Below are 22,348 nucleotides of genomic sequence, written 5' to 3' on the forward strand. Positions count from 1 at the left end.
CTAAGTAAATGACAATTGGTATGAACAGGAAGGAAAGGACTCCAGTGTGGGGAATAAAGCATATCAGGGTTCCATCTGCCATTTTAAAACCACCCCTGAAATTGAAGACAAAGGAGGATGGGGGTTCAAAAAGATACTCTGTCAGAGATGCACCTCTGGCATTCTCAAGAAAGCATTACCATAACAGCCTCACCCAATACTGAAATACTGAAGAGTAGAGTAATGGAGAATAGGGAGGCAACCTTATATCCACAACATACAAGATGCTCTGAGGGTGGGAAAACACAAACACACGGATGTCTTTCTTGTCCTTTTTCCCAGGTGTCAGTGCCCTGGGGGAAAGGAAAAGGGGCATTGTCATATCAGGGAAGTCTCCTAGAAATTTCAGCAATGTCACCATACCTTTCCTGAATGCCAGAGGCTCATGCAGTTCTGGTTTACCTTCTAGAGTCAGTTAGTCAACAAGTACATACTAAGCATGAACTACATTCCAGGCACTGTTCTAATTACTGGGGATAAATAGAAAACAAAGAATAGTCCCTGTTTTCAGGGAGCTTACATTCTAATGGGGAAGACTAGATAGATAGATAGATAGATAAATAGATAGATATAGATGATATAGATAGATGGATAGATAGATATAATACTGGATACATACAATAGGTATACAAGTAAATGAAGGTAATCTGAAGGCGGAAAGCATGATCAGCTGGGAGGTGGGGTGAGGTGGGTAGAAAAGGCAACTAAAACAGCTACAGAGCCCCCAGATAGGGGATAATCTTTTACTGAGGGTTGAGGGCTCTGGGAGAAACTGCCAGGAAGTTCACTAACCTTAAGGAAACAAGGGAGGACCCTAAAGTGATGGCAGAACCCAGGCCTTTTGGGTTCATGTATATATTGGGCCCCTATAATCCTGGAAACTGACCTGGCTTTAAGGGAACACATGTTTCTTTTAGGATTACAATATAAACCATGACACAGTAGTACTTTATAAACCTATGAAAAATGTTCTCATTCAAATGAGGAAAAAAATTTGAATGTCATCTAAGTTAGCCAGGACATGTTGGCAGAAAAGAACCATTTATTCTTCAGTAATGAAATGCTGGAAGTTTACAGATGCATTAGGAAGGCCAAAGGGTAGATCAAGATACTCATGTGAAAACTGTGGGGCGGGCAACATTCCACTCATCCTTGGCTTTAATTTTTAGAAGTTTAAAGGGCCCACTTTTTATCATCCCATGCACCTCAAAATGTACACAGTCAACAGAAGTGGGCAGCGTGTGTGTGTGTGTGTGTGTGTGTGTGTGTGTGTAGGGAGGAATGGCAAGTTAACTTAACCCTTAGGATAAGCATGGCAGGGGAGCTTAATTTTCTGCCCCATATGTAAGTTGTACTTCTTAACAGGCCTTTCCCTCTGGATCAGAGATTTTCACCTCATTCCAAGTCCACCCTGTTTCTTACAGTTTTAGCAGGAAGCCTCTGACTGTCCTTTATCTACCCACCCAACAATAGTTGGTCAGTTAGTCAATAAGCATTTATTAAGTGTCTAGGAGAAACAAGTGCCACAACGGTCCTGAAAACTCCAGCTAGAGAGACTAATAACACTTCCGTATTGCTAATTGCTAGGTGGTACAATGGATAGAATTTGAAGCCTGGAGTCAGGAAGAATTCAAATCTGGCTTCAGAAACTTACTAGCTGCGTGATCCTAGGCAAGTCACTCAACCTGTTTGCCTCAGATTCCTCATCTCTAAAATGAAGATAATAGCAGTACCTACCTCTCAGGATTTTTGTGAAGATCAAAGGAGATAATAATTGTAAAGTGCTTAGCCCAGTGCCTGGCATTTGGTAAGCATTACATAAATGTTAGCTATAATTATTATTGTTGAATCAATTCGGTACTCTTGTTTCCAAACAGCTTATCTGTGCCTTCTCTCTTCTATTTATCTGGCCTATGTACAAACTAGAAAGTTATAGAGTTTGCAGAAACAAAATACCTTACTAATCAATCCTTTAATCCTTCCTAAATATTTCTATCCACACTGCCTCTTCCCAGAATTGCTAATGATTGCTCAGAAATGCTGGTAACTGCTAAAAGTCATTGATTTAGACTTTGAGTATCTGTGCTTTCTACTTCTACTGCTACCCCTACCATCACCACCACTAACTAGCATTTATATAGCACTTTAATGTTTGCAAAATGCTTTGCACATTACCACATGTGATCCTTACAACCCTCTAAGGTGGGTGCTATTATCATCCCCATTTAACAGGTAAAGAAACTGAGGCAAACAGAGGTTAAGAGACTTGCCAAAGGTCACACAGCTAGTAAGTTTCTGAGGCCAGATTTGAACTCAAGTCTTCCTGACTCCAAGTCCAACACTTACCTGAACATTCACCTGAGAAGGTTAAATAGCATAACATACAGAGTGTTCCTGGTCACCTTCCTAGGGGTTGCTGAACTACAAGGGACTCAAAGTGACACATCTAGAGTAGGGATATTTCTTGGCAATCCTGAAAACATTCACTAATCAATCAGTCAATAGAATTTACAAACACAAAAGTGAGAGAGTTTCTTATCGAGGGGTAGGGGAAAGAGGGTAGAAGGACAGTATCAAATATATTCATTGATAAGTAAATACAGGATATTTAAAAAATAAATAGTACTGGGGTTTGGCAGGGCACAGGTACTGTTAGGACTATGAGGAAAAACTTCTTGAAGAAGACAGACTTCGAGTCATCCTGAGCCTGGGTTGCCTCCTGAAGGCAACTGAAATTACTATTAAAAAAGCAAAAATAAAAAGGCCTGCAGTAGTAGTCAGTCTCTAACTACTCATTGTGGAAGGCCCACTCTTCTTTCTCCTTAAATTCTCCAAACCACATATCACCACACCCACTTCCATCCTTGCACCCACAGTGGTGAATGAAGCATTGTAGTTCAGATGAGAAGGACTCAGTGCTATCCTTTGGAATGATCCTGACACCACGCACAAGTTTCATACAACCCAATGCCCCTGTCCAGGGTGCTGACAGTCAGTGACTGCTGCATCTTTTCCTCTTAGATTATCTACCAAAAAACATATACACTTTCTCTTTTATCACCACTACAAGTAGTGGCATCTAGAAACCAAGAGGATGATTCAAATCCAAATAGGATTAAAATATCACCTATTAGACATATCCATGATAGACCATGCAGCGCCAAATTTCTTCTCCAACCTGCCTCTGAGTTATTTTATATTGAATGAACATACATTAAAAAAGTAAAAAAAAAAAGTATATATATATATACACACATACACACATATATAGACATATATATATATATACACACATATATATATATACACACATATATATATATACACACACACATAGTTTCCTTCATTAGCTCACGGATCATAGATGTAAAGCTAAAAGGGTCTTTCAGTCCAATCTTTTCATTTATGAGGACTTATGGACTAGGGAAGTAAAGGTATTTGTCCAGGGTCACACAGGTACCAGCTAGCAGAGTCAAGATTTGAACTTAAGTCTTCTTACTCCAAATCTAGAACTTCTTCCACTGAACCATGCTGCCTTCATTAATATGACTGATACTAGGTGAGTACAGTGCAAATAATTAAAGCTAAAATTGGTCAATTTTTCACCTACACCATTCACCTAATCAATAGATTCTTGTAATAACTGAAATTCAACAGACTACAAAAGGTGTGCTCTGTAAAACATGGTTAGAAATGACAGTTCTTAGGGTCACAGAAATTTAGGCATCAATGTGACTGCAATTTTATGACTAAGAAGGGCCAGGGGCTACTTTGCTCATATACTATGTCTTGTTTGTTTGTTTGTTTGTTTGTTTGTTTGTTTTTTAGGCAATTGGGGTTAAGTGACTTGCCCAGGGTCACACAGCTAGTAAGTGTCAAGTGTTTGGTCTGAGACCGGATTTGAACTCAGGTCCTCCTGACTCCAGGGCCGGTGCTCAATCCACTGTGCTACTTAGCTGCCCCTATAAACTATGTCTTTCAACCATGATTTGCCATCCCCCTAGACCCAGCCTCATCAACTCTTAGTTGGTCTGCTAGTTGCTGATAACGTAAGTTAAGAGATCACCAGCAAAGACAGAAAAGTCATTAATGTACCAAAACATTCATAGCAATATTTTTTGTAGCAGAAAAAAAGTTGGAAACAATGTGGGTGCACTCTGATTGGAAAATGAGCAAATACTCTAGAATACGTGAATGTGACTCATATTATTGTGCCTTGAGAAAAGATGAACAAGAAGAATTCAGGGAAGCCTGGGAAGACATTGCGTGAACTAACCCACAGTGAAGGGAGCAGAATCAGAACAATGTAAATAATGATTAGAGTAAGGTACAATGAAAAGTACCCTAAAGCAAATACAAACTGGGCTGGCTGACTGTAATGATCAGTATTTGTTGCAAAGAACAGTTGAAGAAACTTATCTCCCGCCATTTGGGAGAGAGATGGGGGGGGGGGTGGTAGGTCCATTATGTTACATATATTGTCAGGATTCATTGCTAAGTAAGTCAGTTTTGCTTACTAGTTTTTTTGTTACAAGAAGTGGGTTTATTGAGTGGTGTTGGACATAGCTGGAAATGACTGTGGTATAAAAATAAAAGATCAACAAAACTTATTTTTCAAATACCAGACATAGGTCCTTTTCCTTTCCTCCTTAATAAACAAGCCACATGGATGAGTATGGGTTAATTTTTAGGATATTTAATCCCAATTTAGTTACTGACTCAACTCAATGGACTGGCATTTAATCTTTCTATGCTTCAGATCTGTCTGGAGGCACAAAGTTAGGTACTGTGATGTCCTTACTGATGCTATCAACCTTTTGTAACTGACAAGGTTTCAAACCCTAGGAATTGTCAAATGAAAAGATTAGGCAAAACACTAAAAGTGCTTGAAAACCAGATGTTAATTCAAACCTTTCCTCTACAAATAAATTACAAATGTAAAAAGAAAAAGCAACAGGATATTTTATATATATATATATATGCATATATATATATATAAAATATATAATATAGTTGGAGAAAGGCAACAAATTAAAGGAAGGAATCAAATTTAAGATAAACTTCCCATTAAAAATCAGATGTTAATGAGGAAGTCTGAAAGTCCTTTAGGTCTCAACAATTATAAATTCACCATACAAATCACATGGGTTATGCACCATTGCACTAACTCCAAACCATAACAAAATATAAATTATCTTCCGTGACCTCTCTTCCAGAGGAAATGAACTTGATATGCAGTGACAGCTAAGTCGAATTCAGCTCAAAAAGGTTATAGTTTTCCCCACAAGAAGGGTGTCTAAGGGTTTTTTTGCCTGCCATTCTCTATCCTGACTTGATTACAGCCCACAATCAAATGCAGCAATTCCCTCTTTATACTTCTAATAGCGAAGCAGAGTAGGATATTTTATTAAGAAGGCTGTGCTCAATGATACTCACTTGAAAATAAAACTTTACAAGGAAATAAAGCACCACAAAGATTCCCAGACTGTCTCATTTGCATTCTGAAAACTAATGCCTCTGCAAAACACAAGTGAAAATTCTTCCATATAAACTAACTAGGAAGCATTCTAGAACATGAAATACAGGGCCCAAGGGCTGTTTTCTAAATACTCTTAGTATCAGAATGAGTAATAGTATATCACCCCTCAAAACAATGATTTTTATAATTTTATCGTTGTTATCTACACGTGTAGATTGCACTTGTCAATGGGCCAGAGTCTAGAAGTTAGGTATCAAACATCAAAAATATTGATATATGACTGATTAATAATTAACGGGAATCATGAATAAACTCAAGATAAATGCAGAGAATAAGCAGATAAAATACTTATATTACATTAAGATAGTGTCTGAGTTATAGGGATTTTATGGGTAAAGTTAGAGATTATTATATTTTCTAATTCTAATAATTTCCAATAACAAGATGATTATATTTTCTGATAAGGCTCCATGGAGAAAGCAGAATACTAATTGCTATGAATACCCATCATAAAGCACTCCTCCAAAAGGTCAGGACTAACCTGGTACTAAGTAATACTAAACAACAGAACTGATGTGCTCAGGTCCATTGTGAGGAAAGAGAATGGTAAAGTACTCACTAAGTCCCATTTCTTCTTTACTAGATGCAGTTAAATGGCACAGTTGATAGAGTTCTGTTACTCCACATGTTACTTTGAAAACTGCCCTGCATGGACTGTATTTCCTTCTGGCAATTAAGTGGTTCAGTGATCTGGCATCAGACCCTTACTAGCTGTGTGATCCTGAGCACGTCACTTAACCTCTGCTTAACTCAGTTTCCACATCTGTAAAATGGGGATAACAATGGCACCTATTTTCCAGGGTTGTTGTGAGGAACAAATGAGATCAAATTTGTAATGTCCTTGGCCTAGTGCCTGGCATATAGTAAGGACTATATAAATGTTAGTTATTATTACTATTTTTTTTTTGGCAAGGCAATTGGGGTTAAGTGACTTACTTAAGGTCACTTACTAAGGGTCACACAACTTACTTAAGGTTACTTACTAAGGGTCACACAACTAGTAAGTATCAAGTGTCTGGTCTGAAGCCGGATTTGAACTCAGGTCCTCCTGACTCCAGGGCCGGTGCTCTATCCACTGCGCCACCTAGCTGCCCCCAGTTATCATCATTATTGTTAGTTTCATCAAAATTGATCATAAAAGGAAAGTTACTCTTGTTCTACATACAAAGAAAAACAATATTGAAATCAATATTTTAGAGCAATATTATTAAACAAAAACATTAAAAATAGATTGAGTATAAAACTGTATAAATCATTATTTATTTTATCAGCTGGATGTAACTGATAATTCTCATAATTTTACCTGAGGGGGCTTTGCTCAGAACCACTTGGATTCTCCTCTACCTTTTTTTTTTTGTCTGTTTGTTTGTTTTTGGCTAGGCAATGGGGTTAAGTGACTTGCCCAGGGTCACACAGCTAGTGAATGTTATGTGTCTGAAGCCGGATTTGAACTCGGGTCCTCCTGAATCCAGGGCTGGTGCTCTATCCACTGTGCCACCTAGCTGCCCCCAATTCTCCTCTACCTTTAAGGCATTTCTAGGATAGAATTAAGCTGGGAGACTCTTGAGACTTGTCCCCTGCCCTTGAGATTTCCTAAGAAGTGAAATGAGTATTTTCTAAGGGGAAGGTAGTTTTCTTCTACCTTTGTCAGTCTACTCACTATTTTGGGGTTTTTTGGTATGTGTGGTTTGTTTATTTGGGTTTTTTTGTTTGTTTTTTTACTGTACATAAAAAGACTTATAAAGATGTCTGTATACTCCATGGATAAAATTAGAATAATGCTTCTGATAAAGTTAGGTCTCCCTTATTCATACAAAGTCCTTAGATAAAAATCCTTCCTAGATTTAGTTGCTATAGAGAGTTTAGTCAAAAAATATATCTTGATTCTTGCACTACCTCCTAGAAAAAGTCGGGAGAGGAAGCAAGGAAGGAAGTAACAACTAAATAACAGTAATGCTTACCAGCATCTCTGTTCTCCCATTTAATTCACTGGACATGCTAGAGTTGCTCCTATCACACATCATCTGCCTGACAGAATTTGGGACTCTTTTCACTGGGCGACGGATCAAGAAGATCAAAGTCTCATGCTTCTTCTACGGAATGTCTCCGGGTAGTCTGCCATTCGGGGTGGAAGGCTGATCCACAGACAGTCCCAAAGCACTCTGGCAGTGTTCTTCGGACACTAGTACTCAACTCAGAAAATCAAGAAAATTTGGAATTTGGAAGCAGGAGCTAAAGTCCCAATAAACTTGTTCTTTCCACAGCACAACCCCATAGCTTCATGGCTCCCGGCATCACGTACCACTTAAAGTAGTGATTATAGTCTGAGACTCAATTCTTACAATCTGATCACTTCTTCTTCCTCCTTATAGAGATCACAACTCACCATATTTTAAAGAGGGAGAGCTAACAGCAGAATATAGTGGTGGATTTGGAGTCAGGACATACCTACATTCAAATTCTGCCTGACATTTCACCACATGAGAGTCACTGATCCTCTCTGAGACTCTGTTCCGTCTATGTTAAATGGGTGCCATCATTGCAGCACCTTCTTCAGGAGGCTGCGTTAATGAAGAGCTCTCTGTGATAACAAAACCTAAGATCTAAACTCAGCTTTTCCTCTCCAGAAGGGGGGAAAAATATCTATTCACAGGTATGTTGGAAGTTGAAAATCTTAAGGCACAGTGTCAGCCATTGTTATCTTAGTAAAAAGACATTTTCTCACTGATTTTGGCTATTAAGGTCACAGCAGTATAGATTGAGAGCTGGAGGGGACCTCAGATGCCATCTTTTTTTACAGAGGACAAACCACACCACCAGTGAATTGGAAAGATATCAAGTCTATCATTTATTTGTTCAGCACAGTGCCGGGCACAGAATAAACACTTAATAAATGCTGGTTGATTGAGTTGTTCTTCAGCATTATTTCAAGGGCTCTTAAAGAACCCCTTATTGGAGTTCCAGCATTTTGAGGTCAACTATAGTGTGTTGTTAGGCAGTTAGGCAGGCAGTGGATAAAGCACTGGGCCTGGAGTCAGGAAGACCAGAACTCAAATCCAGTCTCAGACACTTACTAGCTGTGTGACCCTGGGCGAGTCACTTAACCTTGTTTGCCTCAGTTTCCTCATCTGTAAAATGAGCTGGAGAAAGAAAGAGAAAACCTCTCCAGTATCTTTGCCAAGAAAATCCCAAATGGGGTCACTAAAAGTATAGTTTGTAGAGCATGCCAAGAGAATTATAAGCTCATAGATCCTGAGCTGACTTTAATTTTCAAATTAGGAAACTGAGGCCCAAAGAAGGGGTTAAAGCGATAGTAAAAGACAAAGGTGGGGATGGTAGAAAGGTCTGATGACTCCAAAATGCCCTTTTTACTGCAATCAGTCAACAAACTATGTTAGGTGATGAGGATACAAATACAAAAGGAGACAGATTCCTTGCCTTCAAGGAGCTTACAACCTATTAGTAAATCCTAATACTCACTGGTTGCCGAAAGTTCTAATCAATTGGCCATGTTTAATATTTAAACCTTAAGTATTCCACTGCTTCAATAAAAGGGTTGAAATATTTTCCTACAGAACAACCTCTGCATAACACCCTGGCATGCAGCTGATTTTTCCAGAGTGACTTAAGGAGGTCAAGCAACACCAACGAGATCCGAGAGACATATCAACTTCCAACAATTCCTTAGCTTTAAAAAAAAAAAAATCACCCTAAGGTTTTATTGATCCATTTCTAGTTAAGTGTAAAAGCTCAAGGCAGAGACTCCTTGCCGGTTTCAGTGTGTTTATTCAGCTGTGATTCTTTTTGAATTAAGGTGTGTTAGCATTATGTGCATCATCCACTCAAAGATTTCCTGACAGGAAATTACTAATTAATTTCATTATTATTTTTTCTCTTTTGTCTTCCATAGGGACAGATAATATCACTGAATTGTACAACTCAGGGTGTCCCCCTTCCAATCAATTCTGCTCCAAAGCACCAAATCTCTACCATAGATACTTTCCCAAAGCCTTCCCCTGTTACTGGAACCAGAAGGAATTAATTTACTTAATCAAGGGCAAAGCAGTGAGTAAATTAGAAAAATGCAGCCACAGTTGACCACCGTATATGCTGCTTTAAAAAAAAAAAAAAGAAAGTTTAAATAGCAGAAAATCATTCCCAAGATGTAAAGTTGCTCAACTCAATTCACAGATATCTGTTTATCACTAGTTTTTTTTTTTAAACTAGTTTTTCTTAAAGAAAAAAAAAGTCTATCACTCTCACTTCTTTGGATAAAATGAGAAAAAAGAAGAAAAACTGAAGAATTCTGTTTACTTTTTAGAATGACAATTGTTAAAAAAAAAGATATGTGTAGGTTATATGTTTCTGTAAATGCAACTTATAATCCTGTGAATCCATAATAATTTTTTTTTTTTTGCTTTTTGGTGAGGCAGTTGAGGTTAAATGACTTGCCTAGGGTCACACAGCTAGTAAGCGTCAAGTGTCTGAGGCCAAATTTGAACTCAGGTCCTCCTGACTCCAAGGCCAGAGCTCTATCCACTGCGCCAGCTAGTTGCCCCCATAATAATTTTTTTTAAAAACTTAGTAATTTAGGAATTCGAGACAAATACACCTAACAGAGTAGTAACCTACCTTTCTGGATTTAGGCTGTAGTTTCAATCAAATAGGGATCTTTTTAAAATTAGCTGTTGACTAATAATTTAAAATTACTTAGACTATCAAAGATACAAGATTAATGACATTTAGGTGAAAAGTTCTACCCTGTGAAGTTGCAGTAACCAAATTCTTTTTAATAACTAGCTAATAATAGCTAGCATTAACATAGCACTTTAACTTTTGCAAAATATCATCTTGTTTTATTGTCACAAAACTCTTGGGTGGTAAGAGCTATTATTATTATTTTTCAGATGAGAAAACTGAGGCAGAGAGAGGCTGACTGAGTTATTAGTAAGTTATAAGTTATTAGTAAGTAAATCTGAATCCAAATTTGAATTCAGGCTTTTCTGAATTCACCAAGCCACTTAACTAACTAAAGGAAATACAGTCAAAGCAGGAGTTTTCAAAGTAATCAGGAATTATTATATACTTTTTAAAAAAGCAAGTGGTATGAAATGGAGATTCATAGTTTCAAATACAATCTTTTTATGTGCTTTTTTGTATATCTGTAAATGTTCCTTTTTTGTATTTAAATTCAGAAGAAAAAGTAATTTTTAAAAAATCTTCTATTAACATTATATATATATATATATATACACACACACACACATATATATATATGCACACAGACACACACATAAATGTATTTATAAACCATTCTCCAGCCTCAGCCGGCTAGTACCAAAGTAAACCAAAACAACACCACCACCAAAATCAAGCTGTATGTAGTAGAGATTCAGTTATACATTTAGTCAGCGTTTTCTGTTCCTCTTTGAATAAGGAATGGATAGAACCTCATCATAGAATCAGGAAGACTTGAGTTCAATTTCTGCCTCAGACACTTACTAGCTGTGTGATCCCGGGCATCATCCCATATCTCTTCACCTTTCTGTGGATAAAACTTTGTAAGAAGGCCATCTACAACAGGTACCCCCAGTTTCTGTCTTCTCATTCTTTTTAACCTGCTGTAATCTGGCTTTCACCCTCATCATTTAACTAAAATAGCTCTGTTAAAAGTTACCTGAGATGATGTCTTAATTGAAAAATCTAATGACTTTCTTTCAATTCTCACCCTTTCTTGACCTCTCGGTAGCCTCTCACACTCCATTATTCTCTTCTCCTTAATCCTATCTTCGGTCTAGGTTTCCATGACACTACTTTTTCTTGACTCCTGTCTGACCAGTCCTTCTCAGTGACTTTTGCTGGATCTTCATCCAGATCATGACCACTAAAAGTTGCTCTTCTCTTCTTCATCTATACTATTTTACTTGGTACTCTCATCAGTTCCCCTGGATTCAATGATCATCTTCATGTTGATGATTCTCAAATCTATTTATCCATCCCTAACCTCTCTACTAACATTTAGACAAGAATCTCTAAATGCTCACTGGACATCTCAAACTGGAGGTCCTGTAGACCTCTTAAATGCAACACATACAAAACTGAACTCATCTTTTCCCCAAAGCCATTTCCCCCTCTGACCTTCTCTATTACTGACTAGAGTACCACTCTTCTTACAGTTACCCAGGCCCATAATCTAGGTGTCATTCTCTACTCTCTTTTCCCCCTTATCTGGTTCATCGTCCCCCGAGCTTCCAAAGTGATCTTCCTAAAAATACAAGTCTGACCATGTCTCTCCTCCTATACAACACACTCCTGGATGAAAGATGGAATCCTCTGTTTGGCATTCAAAGCTCTTCACAACCTGGCCCCCTTCTACCTTTTCAGTCTTCTTATTCTCCATCTTATACTTGTGATCCTTGCTATTTGTTCTCCTTGCTATTTCTTGCAAAAGACACTCCATCTCCAGTTGGACATTTTCCCTAGCTACTCCCCATGCCTGGAATACTCTTCTTCCTCATCTCCACCTCATGGTTTCCCTGACTTCCTTCAGGTCCCATTTAAAATCCCATCTTCTACAAGAAGCCTTTTCTGATCCCCTTATTGCTAGTTCCCTTCCTTTATTGATTACCTCCAATTTATCCTGTTTGTAAATAATTGTTTGCATAGTTTCCCTATGCAAGACTAAGAGCTCCTTGAGAGCTGGGATTGTTTTTTTTGTTGTTGTTGTTGTTGTTTATTTGTTTTTTTGGTGAGGCAATTGAGGTTAAGTGACTTGCCCAGAGTCACACAGCTAGTGTCTGAGGCCAGATTTGAATTCAGGCCCTTCTGACTCCAGGGCCAGTGCTCTACCCACTTCACCACCTAGCTGCCCCAAGAGAGCTGGGATTGTTGTTTGCCTTTCCTTGTATTCCCAAAACTCGGCATCGTGACTAACACAAAGTAGGCACTTATTAAATACTTATTGACTGACTTAATATAATTTCATCTTTCGAAAAGTAGAGGAGTTGGTGTGGGGTTTTAGCTCTTCTGGACTTGATTCACACTAACAAAAAAAAAATTATTTCTGAGCTCCAAGTGATGGATAATGTTTTGGAAGACCAAACACTTCATGTTTTAATTTTTCACAGAGGAAAAAAAACAGTGGGCATAGTCTCAACAGGTGACTCTAGTTTGGAGAGAGTAGATTTCAAAACATCCAAAGAAAAAAAGGTTAGATCACATGGAGAAGGGAAATCAGTTCAGGCAAGATAAGCAGCTCTCAAGATTGAAATTCTAAAGGCACCAAGTGAAACAAATCCAATAAGGAAGAAAAGAAAGGGACCAATGTAGATACCGAGAGAACTTATCAACATCTTAGATTTTAACAGAACATATACAGAGGATGGAAACAAGGATAGATAATGGAGGATAAATACAAAAATACACCGTGGTCTTGTAAGAATGATGGCAAGACCAAATAACTGAAAGACTTAGGAACTCAGATCAACACGACAACTAACCACAATCCTAGAGAATTCATGATGAAATGGGCCCTACCTCCAGATAGGAAGATGATGAACTCAGTGCTGATTGAGGCTTATTTTATTTGTTTTGTTTTATTTGGGGAGATGGGGGTTAGGGAACAAGGTCAATGCAAGAATTTATTTTGCTTGACAATGCATGTTTGTAATGGGTTCTATTTTTCTCGCTTTCTCAAGGTGTGGGGGGGGGTTGAAGGAGAGAATGCTGATCTAAAAATAAAATAAAACTGAATTTTAAAAAAGAATGTCAGGACAACACACAGCCCAGTTTAACCACAGCATATCATATATGAAGGAAAGTGATTATAAGACAAAGCTAAAAAGGACCAATACTATGGTGTGTACTGAATGTTTGACAGAGAAATTTGAACTTCACTTAGTGAGAAATAGGGAGCCATTTCTGAGCTGATGAGTGGTACAACTAGACCCATAAGAAAGACTAACATTCACTGCAAGGTGGGCTGGAGGGGGCAAAACGTGAAAGTGGATAGGACTGAATGGAGACTGTCATCATAATCCAGGTAGACGGTAACTTTAATCCATCCCCAGGATGGCCAAGGGCATTAATGAGCTCTCTAACAATGGAGGTTTTCAAGATGTCTAGATGATTAATTGAGGGGAATATTCTAGGGGGGTCAGTTTGGGTAAAACTAGAATCCATCAGAGATCCCACACAGTCCCAAGGTTCGGTGGTGCTGCAATAAGTATATTTGTTGTAGCCAACACTATTATATCCTTATAACCTATTATTATTATTATTTATATGTAGCAAGTAAAACTATATATCAAGAGATAAATACCTATTGGGGGAAAAAAGAATATGAGGACACCAATGCTTAGAATCAACTGAGGCTAACAAGGAAAGCAAAAAGGGTTTTTCAAAAGAAACATCATGGGTAAGTGAAGGACCCAAGGAGGGACAGGACCACTGCCTGCTCAGGAAGGAAGGGAAAATAACAGACAACAGAAAGAAGTCGAAGCTACTCAACTCTTTTATTTTTACTTCCCTTCTCTCCAACAAAGGAATGTCCTTTGGATTAGGTGGAATAAAAAGGGAGATAGTAAGATACGGGATTAAAAAAAAACAAACATTTTTCCCAATTATCAAGCATTCATTTTTTTCCTCCTTCCCACTTCCCCTCATCGACTGGGGGCGGGGGTGGGTGAAAAAATAGAAAGAAAGACAGATGAAAGAAGGAAGGAAAGAAAAAGAAAGAGAGAGAAAGGAAGAGAGAGGGAGGAATGAAGGAAGGAAGGAAAGAAGGAAAAAGAAAAGTTCAGAACCCCTGTATCACAGTAAAGCAAAACAAACTTCCACATTGGTCATGTCCAAAAAATGCATTTCTTATTCTACATATTAATCTATCATCTCTTTGTCACAAGATAGGCTGTGTTCTTGATCTGGAATAAGATTCTCTCTGGAGTCAAAGTTGATCAATAATGTAAAACTCAAATAGAAACCGGGGGGCATATTGACTTAGAAAATTACAATGAACATTATCAATGCTCTACTGCATTCTTATTTATTTTGTTAAACACATCCCAATTACATTTTAATCTGGGACTGGTCAGCAGTAGCAGCAAGTCTGACACCTCTGCTTTAGTTGATTAGAATTTTTAAATCTTTTCAAATTGCTCAATTCTACAATAGTGATGTCAAAGTATAAATTGTTCTGTTGGTTCTGCTCATTTCACTCTGCATCAGATTAAAAACTGATTAAATGGCCACAACCAAATTGGAGTGACTGGAAACTACATTTCATTCTTAACCCTGTGCCCTTTGACATCTAAAAGGAATAGCAAGTTGGGCATGACAGACTCGCATTTTCATGTGCAATCTTATTATTATTATTATTATTATTACACTATGTTATGGAAATGCTCATTTTACGCCATACGTTAAAAATAAAAAAAATTAAAATTAAAAAAAAACCTTATCAATGACTTGGATAAAGGCAAAGGTAGTGTGTTTGTCAGATTTGTGGGATGACAGTACTAAGAAGGATTATGGATAGCATGCTGGATCCAAAGTGATACAAGAGTGGTATAAAGATCTAAATCTTCCTTAAAATTTTCTAGCAATTATCCATCGTTTTCTTTGTAGATAGTGACTATAAAAACAGAGCTATACTACTTTAACAACATTGGCCAAGAAATAAAATAATACTCAGATGTTCAAATGTTAACTGCTGTGACTCTATAGCCTCTTATAAAAAGCTACAGCCTTGTATTAAAGGCTCGATTTAGTTCACCTAAAAACAAGATAACTACATAACGTATTTATCTCTGATTAAAAGCATTTCACTCTTCCTCCTCCTCCTTTGTCCCTTCATTCCATTTCTGGTAATCAAGGACAACTTCTGTTTCTCCTAATTACCAAAACCAAACAAATGACTATATTATTAAGAAAAGCAGCTCTGGGAAATACATAAACAAATGACTAAGGTTTAGACTAGCAACAAACTTTCACCAAAACATATCTTGTTTAGGAAATAAACCTCTGGCAAAGTATCAAAAGGGAATTTCTAGGTCACCATAAGACACAGAAAAGTACAATTCACGACATGCAACAAGATAGAAAATCTTAATTTATACCACATTCGGTGCTAACATGCAGTAGTTAAACTTTATTGTCTTGTTTTTCTACTTTAAATGAAACTGGTGAAATGGGAAGAAGAAAAATGGATCTTTATTACAGAAATCCTAAGTTTACTTTAGTACACAGATCTAATTTGAAATAACGGGCACCTGGGACCTAAAACAATATGATGCAGGAAAGCTCTGCTTCCACTAGTTACTTCCCCTAAACTTAAATGCTATGATCAGACTATCTTTTTCAGACAACTGAAACCTGTGGCTGTCCAGCCATTGGACTGAATTCATCCCAAAAGGGTCCAAGAGACTTTTGGGGGTTTCTAATTCAGTGAGTAGGCAATCGTTTAATAAGGGCAAATAAAACTTACTCATCTAAGTCAGCTGGATCATGTTTTCCATCAAGTTAGTAAACAGCTGCAGACATCGTCTGCTTCCCATCAAAGTCTCCGTGTATAACACACTCTACCCCTGCAAAACTGATGGTTCTGTTTTCAAAACCATAACTGGAGAAATATATGATAATATTTTATTAAAGAAAGAATATCCCTGCATACACCGCCCCCCCCCCCCCCCCCCTTGAAAACTGAAGGCCAGTCCAAAAACTCTTAAGTGCCAAAAGTCTGCTGAATATCTATGTGCTATATCTGCTGTCGCTTTTATGGATTTGAGAAAAAGCATGAACATGGAGTGATAGAACACAAGGAGGATGATTTTGGAGTAGCACACAGATATAAAAAACACACAATTCCTCCTGCTCACATGAATAGGCACAATTAGGGTCTCTTGCTCAATATTCTGAAGAGATCTTGAGATCTAAATTGTGCCACCTGTATTTTTCCCCTTTTCAATGCCTTGACTCTCACTTTTAGGGAATCAGTTATAAGTAGACTTTCAGGCACTGAATCTAAGAACACTTCAAACAAGATACCCCAAAGCTCTGTTATTTCCTTCTTTTTGAGACCAGTCGCTTCAGGGAGCTTTCTTTAATTCTACGCTTCTCAATTTGCAGGCAGATTAATTTTGTCCATTTTGCAGAAACTGGAGATGGAACCTGGCAAAGTTGAACCCTGGCACGGGTAACTTATAAAAGCCAATGGAAAGACATGCGGTTCTCCACCAAAGCCAATTCCCTTCCATCTCATCCTGTCTGGCTGCACCATATGAAACAGCAGGGCAATTACATGCTTTCTAGCAGCTTGGCAGATAATCTGTACAAGTACCAGAGGTGAATCTTCTTTCCTATAGTTAGAGGGCAGTTTGATTTGCTAATATCTCCAGGTCACAGCTGCGATGATTGTTATTTAGTGTTTACGTGGCACACGTTTTCCAGAGGGCCTTAACACTGAAACTGGAAAGATGTGGAGAATCTTCAATTTCTACTGGGCTTTAGAATTGCATAAGATTTTTCATCTGCATTACACCGCCATCTCCACTTATTAAAATATACAGTGATAAAATAATGCTGCTCAGCTAAGTGCTATATCTGCCATAAAGTAAGTAACAACAGCCTAAAAGATGATGCTGTTTTCTATGGGAGAGAGTGCTGACCTTGGAGGCAGGACAAAGTCAGAGGATAATGATGCTTTCATTACATACTTCACAAGGTTATTGTGAGAAAAGTCCACTTAAAGCCTGAAAACACTATGTAAATGTATACTATTATTATTGGCATGTCCTAATTCTAGCCCTATCAATGACGAGTGAAGACAGCACAGTCCAGTGTAAATAGCTTTGGACTTGGAATCAGCAGGTCTGGAGCCCAACTCTGACACTTCCTAATTGTGGGACCCGGGATGAATCACTTAACCTTGAGCAAGTCACTTAATTTCCATCTGCCTCAGTTTCCTCAACTGCAAAATGGGGAAAATAATAGCACCTATCAGATTTGTTGTGGGGATCAAACGAGATATCTGTAAAGTGCTTGGCACAATACATGGCACATAATAGGTGCTTAATAAATGCTTATTTTCCCTTCTCCTTCCTAACATAAACAACAAAAACTGCCTCAAATGCGTGTAACCAGACAGCTGGCAGCCTGCAGTTTTGCAATAGCTATGGACAGATGGACAGTCCAAAGTCACATGTCTTAAATTGCAACCCTAACTTAATCTGAGATTTCCTGTTGATTTTATATCAGTCTTTTATACAGGTGCAGAGGACTTATACTTTTGGCAGGCATGGAAAGAACTGATTTATAAACCATAAGGGCAGCTTCTCACTTTTCCATAAGCAAGTTATGAAATTAATTACAATAGTATGGACACCAATTCTTCATATGGGACCAGCTCTGTTATTAGAGACTAATGCAATCTAAATATGTGGAAAAAGTCAGATCATTTTCAACAAAGTTAATTTAGGTGAATGAATCAGATAATACAACCTGAAACTGATCCTGTCAAAATCACTTCTGCCCACTAACGAAACTCTCTCCAACAAAGCAGATATTGAAGGTTGGGGGCTGGCTATATTTTGAAAAATACAAGGAAAATATTGGTTCATGCTCATGCTACTTTATTACCAGATCTAATCTCAAAACGGTGATATCTTAATTAATGGACCTTCTGGGGACAGCTCCTCAATGATGAAGTTGGCCAATTTAAAAAAAAAAAAGAGGGGACTCTCAACTTTCGAAATCATTAAGCAATGTGGATTTTTATCATATGGTTCAGTGGTTCCCACTAAGCTGTACAGTCTTGCCTGACAAAAATACCTCTATACATCTACTGATATCTGTGCATAGGAAATGCACAGGGCAGAACCAAGGCAAAACTGACAAGCTGTCAAGTCTGTCCTCCAAGGCAGGGACAGTTTCATTTTTGTCTCTGTACCCCAGTACTGTACCTGACATAGAGCAGGCATTTAATAAATGCTTGCTGATTGAGCGGTGGGCTCAATGTCTCTGGTCTCCAATTTATGTTCTCCTTCAACAAACATTCAATTCAATAAGCATTTATCAAGCATCCATTGCATGCTGGAAATAAGAAGATGGAAAATGGCCACATTCCTGCTCCCTATTTTAGCATAATTCAAAATTGGGTGGGGAACCTGTGGCCTTGAGGCCACATATGGCCCTCTAAGTCCTCAAATGTGGTCCTTTGCCTGAATCCAAACTTCACAGGACAAATCTCCTTAATAAAAGTATGTGTTCTGTAAAACTTGGACTCAGTCAAAAGGCTGCACCCAAGGACCTAGAAGGCCACATGTGGCCTCAAGGCCACACGCTCCCTCCCCACCCCTGGATTGGACTAATTCACAACTTCTCCAGCAACGCATCAGTGTGACTGTCTCTCTGTGGTATGTCCTTTTCATCTCTGCCCATTTGGTGGGTGTGAAGTGAAATCTCAGAGTTGCTTTTTTCTTACTAGAGGTCTGGAGCATTCTTTCAGATGGTTGCTAATAGTTTTCTATTTTTCTTTTGCAAACTACTTCTTTACATCTTTTGACCCCTTGGTTGCTGGCGAATGAATGGGTCTTAGTCTTGTGCATTTGTGTAAGCTCTCTTCAATTTAGGTTTAGAGTCAATCAATTTCACTGCAAACACTGCCTTAGTGAGACATTTGCTTTTTATAGCTTTAATTTTTAATGTGGATTGAAATGTTAGGCTTAATTCCTTGTCAAAGGATAAAAAGGTGGGAAGATTTTTTTTTTCTTGAAAGGCAAAGAAAGGAGACAAGATGCACCTACTTAAAAGGTCTTTTCTAAAGGTAAACAAATGAGATTAAGTGCAGTTTTTAGGCTGATTAGGGAGAGAGAGAAGGATGTATGTATACAGAACAGTACCAAAAGGTATAATCTTTAATCTCTCCACAACCTAAATGATCCTTGATATACTTAGACATATAAACTCCAGACTATGACTTCTGATGACCCATTCCCAAAAGCTGTTAAGACTGGAGGAATGTGTGATTAGAGAATCTGGAGCTAACACTCCCCTTGGTACCTACCACTTGGTAGGTTCTATTCGTTGAGTTACACCCTTCCCCAACTTCCCAACATGATTTTCATCAGGACAATGGGACAACCTTCTTTCCCTCTGCTCCAGGACACATATTAAGTGATTATATGTGTATTATGCCAAGATATGTATACAGAACTCTTGGGGCAGAAAAAGAAGACAGATTTGTTCTGTGAAGTTTGAATTCAGTCAAAGGGCTGCACCTGAGGACCTAGAGGGCCACATGTGGCCTTGAGGCTGCAGGTTCCCCACCCCTGGGCTAGCCCAAATCTCAATAGATTGAGAATCAAATCCCTTGCTAAAATCTAAGTCAACTACATTTACTGCATGTCCCTTACCTACCAGTCTAGTAAGCCTACCAAAAAAATTTTTAAAAAAGGAAATTATGTTTGTGATCTGACCCGTTCTTTGTTGAAGCCACAATGGCTTTCTGTGATTACCTCTTCCTTTCCTAATTGTTCACTAACCAACCTTCTAATAACATCATCTAGAATTTTGCCAGGAATTGAAATCTAATTCAATGGCCTGTGGTGCACAGATTCCACTCTTTTCCATTTTAAAAAAAAACAAACAAGAGAGAATATTTGCCCTTCTGAAATCTTGTGATGCTTCTCCCTTTCTTCATGATCAAAGACAATTCAGAGGCAATGGCTCAGTAATCACATCTGCCATACTCTCAGGACATGTGCTCTGCAATTATTCAAGAGAAGCTAGATGCTCTCCTACCATCATCCTACTAATCTTTCCTCTCAGCTCCTTGTTTCCTATCAGCCATTTTTTGACCATCATAGTCCAAAAAGGCTTCTCTTTGGCAAAGGAAACAGAAGCAAAGTTAAGAGTTGAGTTGCTTGTTCTGCCTCCTTTTGGTCATCTGTTAAAACCACCACATTCCACGTAAGCTCAAAACAAAACAAAACACTTTTTTTTGTCCTTAACTTTCTTTACCAGCTCTTCCAAGGCTTTAACACTCCTGACACTATTCCTAGTGGACACAGACATAATGCTGATACTTACTTTTTCTTTTTTTTAGAATTTTTTTAATTTGGCTTTTTATTTTTTCCCCAGTTACATGTAAAAAACACTTTTTAACATTTGTTTTTAAAACTTTGAGTTCCAAATTCTCTCCCTTATTCCCCACCTTCCAACCCCCAATGAGAAGGCAAGCAATTAGGTTTTATATATATATATATGTAGTCATGCAAAACACTTCCAAAAGTCACATTGTGAAAGACTAACTATATTTCTCTCCATCCTATCCCGCCCCACCTTTTATTCTATTCTCTCCTTTGACCCTGTTCCTCCTCAAAACTGTTTGCTTCTGATTACTCCCTTCCCCAATCTACCCTTCCTTCTATCACCCTCCTCTCCTCTTATCCTGTTCCCCTCTATTTTACTGTAGGGTAAGATAGATTTCTATACGCAATTGAGTGTGTATATTATTCTCTCTTTAAGCCAATTCTGATGAGAGTAAGGTTCACTCACTCTCCCTCACCTCCCCCCTCTTTCCCTCCACTATAAAAGCTTTTTCTTGCCTCTTTTATGTGAGATAATTTACCCCATTCTACCTCTCCCTTTCTCTTTCTCCCAGTATATTTCTCTCACCCCTCAATTTTATTTTTTAGATACCATTCCTTCGTATTCAACTCACACCTGTGCCCTCTGCCTATATATACTCCTTCTAGTTACCCTAATAATAAGAAAGGTCTTATGAGTTACAAATATCATCTTTCCATGTAGGAATGTAAACAGTTTAACTTTAATAAGTCCTTTATGACTTTTCTTTCCTGTTTACCTTTTCATGCTTCTCTTGAGTCTTATATTTGAAAATCAAATTTTCTGTTTAGCTCTGGTCTTCCTTCAAGAATGCATTAAATTTCTCTATCTCATTGAATGTCAATTTTTTCCCCTCATGAATTAAACTCAGTTTTGCTGGGTAGGTGATTCTTGGTTTGAATCCTAGCTCCTCTGACCTCTGGAATATCATATTCCAAGTCCTCGGATCCTCTAATGTAGGAGCAGCTAAATCTTGTGCTATCCTAATTATGGCTCCACAATACTTGAATTGTTTCTTCCTGGCTGCTTGCAATATTTTCTCCTTGACCTGGGAACTCTGGAATGATGCTTTTCCAGAGAGTAGAGAATGCTGGATTTGTTGTCATGAAGACCTGAATTCAAATACTGCCTCAGAGACTTCCTGCCTTCATAACTCTGGACAAGTCACTTAACCTCACTCGGCCTCAGTTTCTTCATCTGTAAAATGGAAATAACAATAGCACCTTCCTCACAGGATTGTTTTGAGGATCAAATGAGATAACACGTAAAGTATTTTAAAAACCTTAAAGAGCTAGCTTTTTTTTCCTCCAAGATATATTCTTTTTCAGTTAAATACCACAATCATCTTGATTCATAAATAATTGTGAATAAAATAAACTACTTTAGATGAATAATGAAGTAAATCATAGTATTCTCTCTCTCAAATCCTTAAAATGCCTAGCACTAGAAAGACCACATTTTCAAACATATCCTCCTAAAAACTCAGTTGCTCAGCAGTTTGAACATGCCTCAGTGCCATTTCCTGAGCCCTGGATAATGTTAATACTGAACATCTATAGCGTATGTGAATTAAATTTCCTAAAATTAAAAAAAAAAATGTCCCTGGATTTTGTAATTAAGCAATTAAAAAAACACAATACTCTGAAG

At 38.0% G+C, this 22,348-nt stretch overlaps 1 protein-coding gene across 2 annotated transcripts in view; it reads right to left on the bottom strand.

Annotated features, from left to right (window-relative positions):
- Positions 1-22,348, bottom strand: part of TBCK (TBC1 domain containing kinase) — a 256,604-nt gene that overhangs the window by 209,656 nt on the left and 24,600 nt on the right. The gene's annotated exons all lie outside the window — the stretch shown is intronic.

The sequence above is a fragment of the Vombatus ursinus genome, unplaced genomic scaffold (genome assembly GCF_900497805.2).
Source record: "Vombatus ursinus unplaced genomic scaffold, bare-nosed wombat genome assembly UNPS02014821.1, whole genome shotgun sequence".
In the NCBI taxonomy this organism is placed as follows: domain Eukaryota; kingdom Metazoa; phylum Chordata; class Mammalia; order Diprotodontia; family Vombatidae; genus Vombatus; species Vombatus ursinus.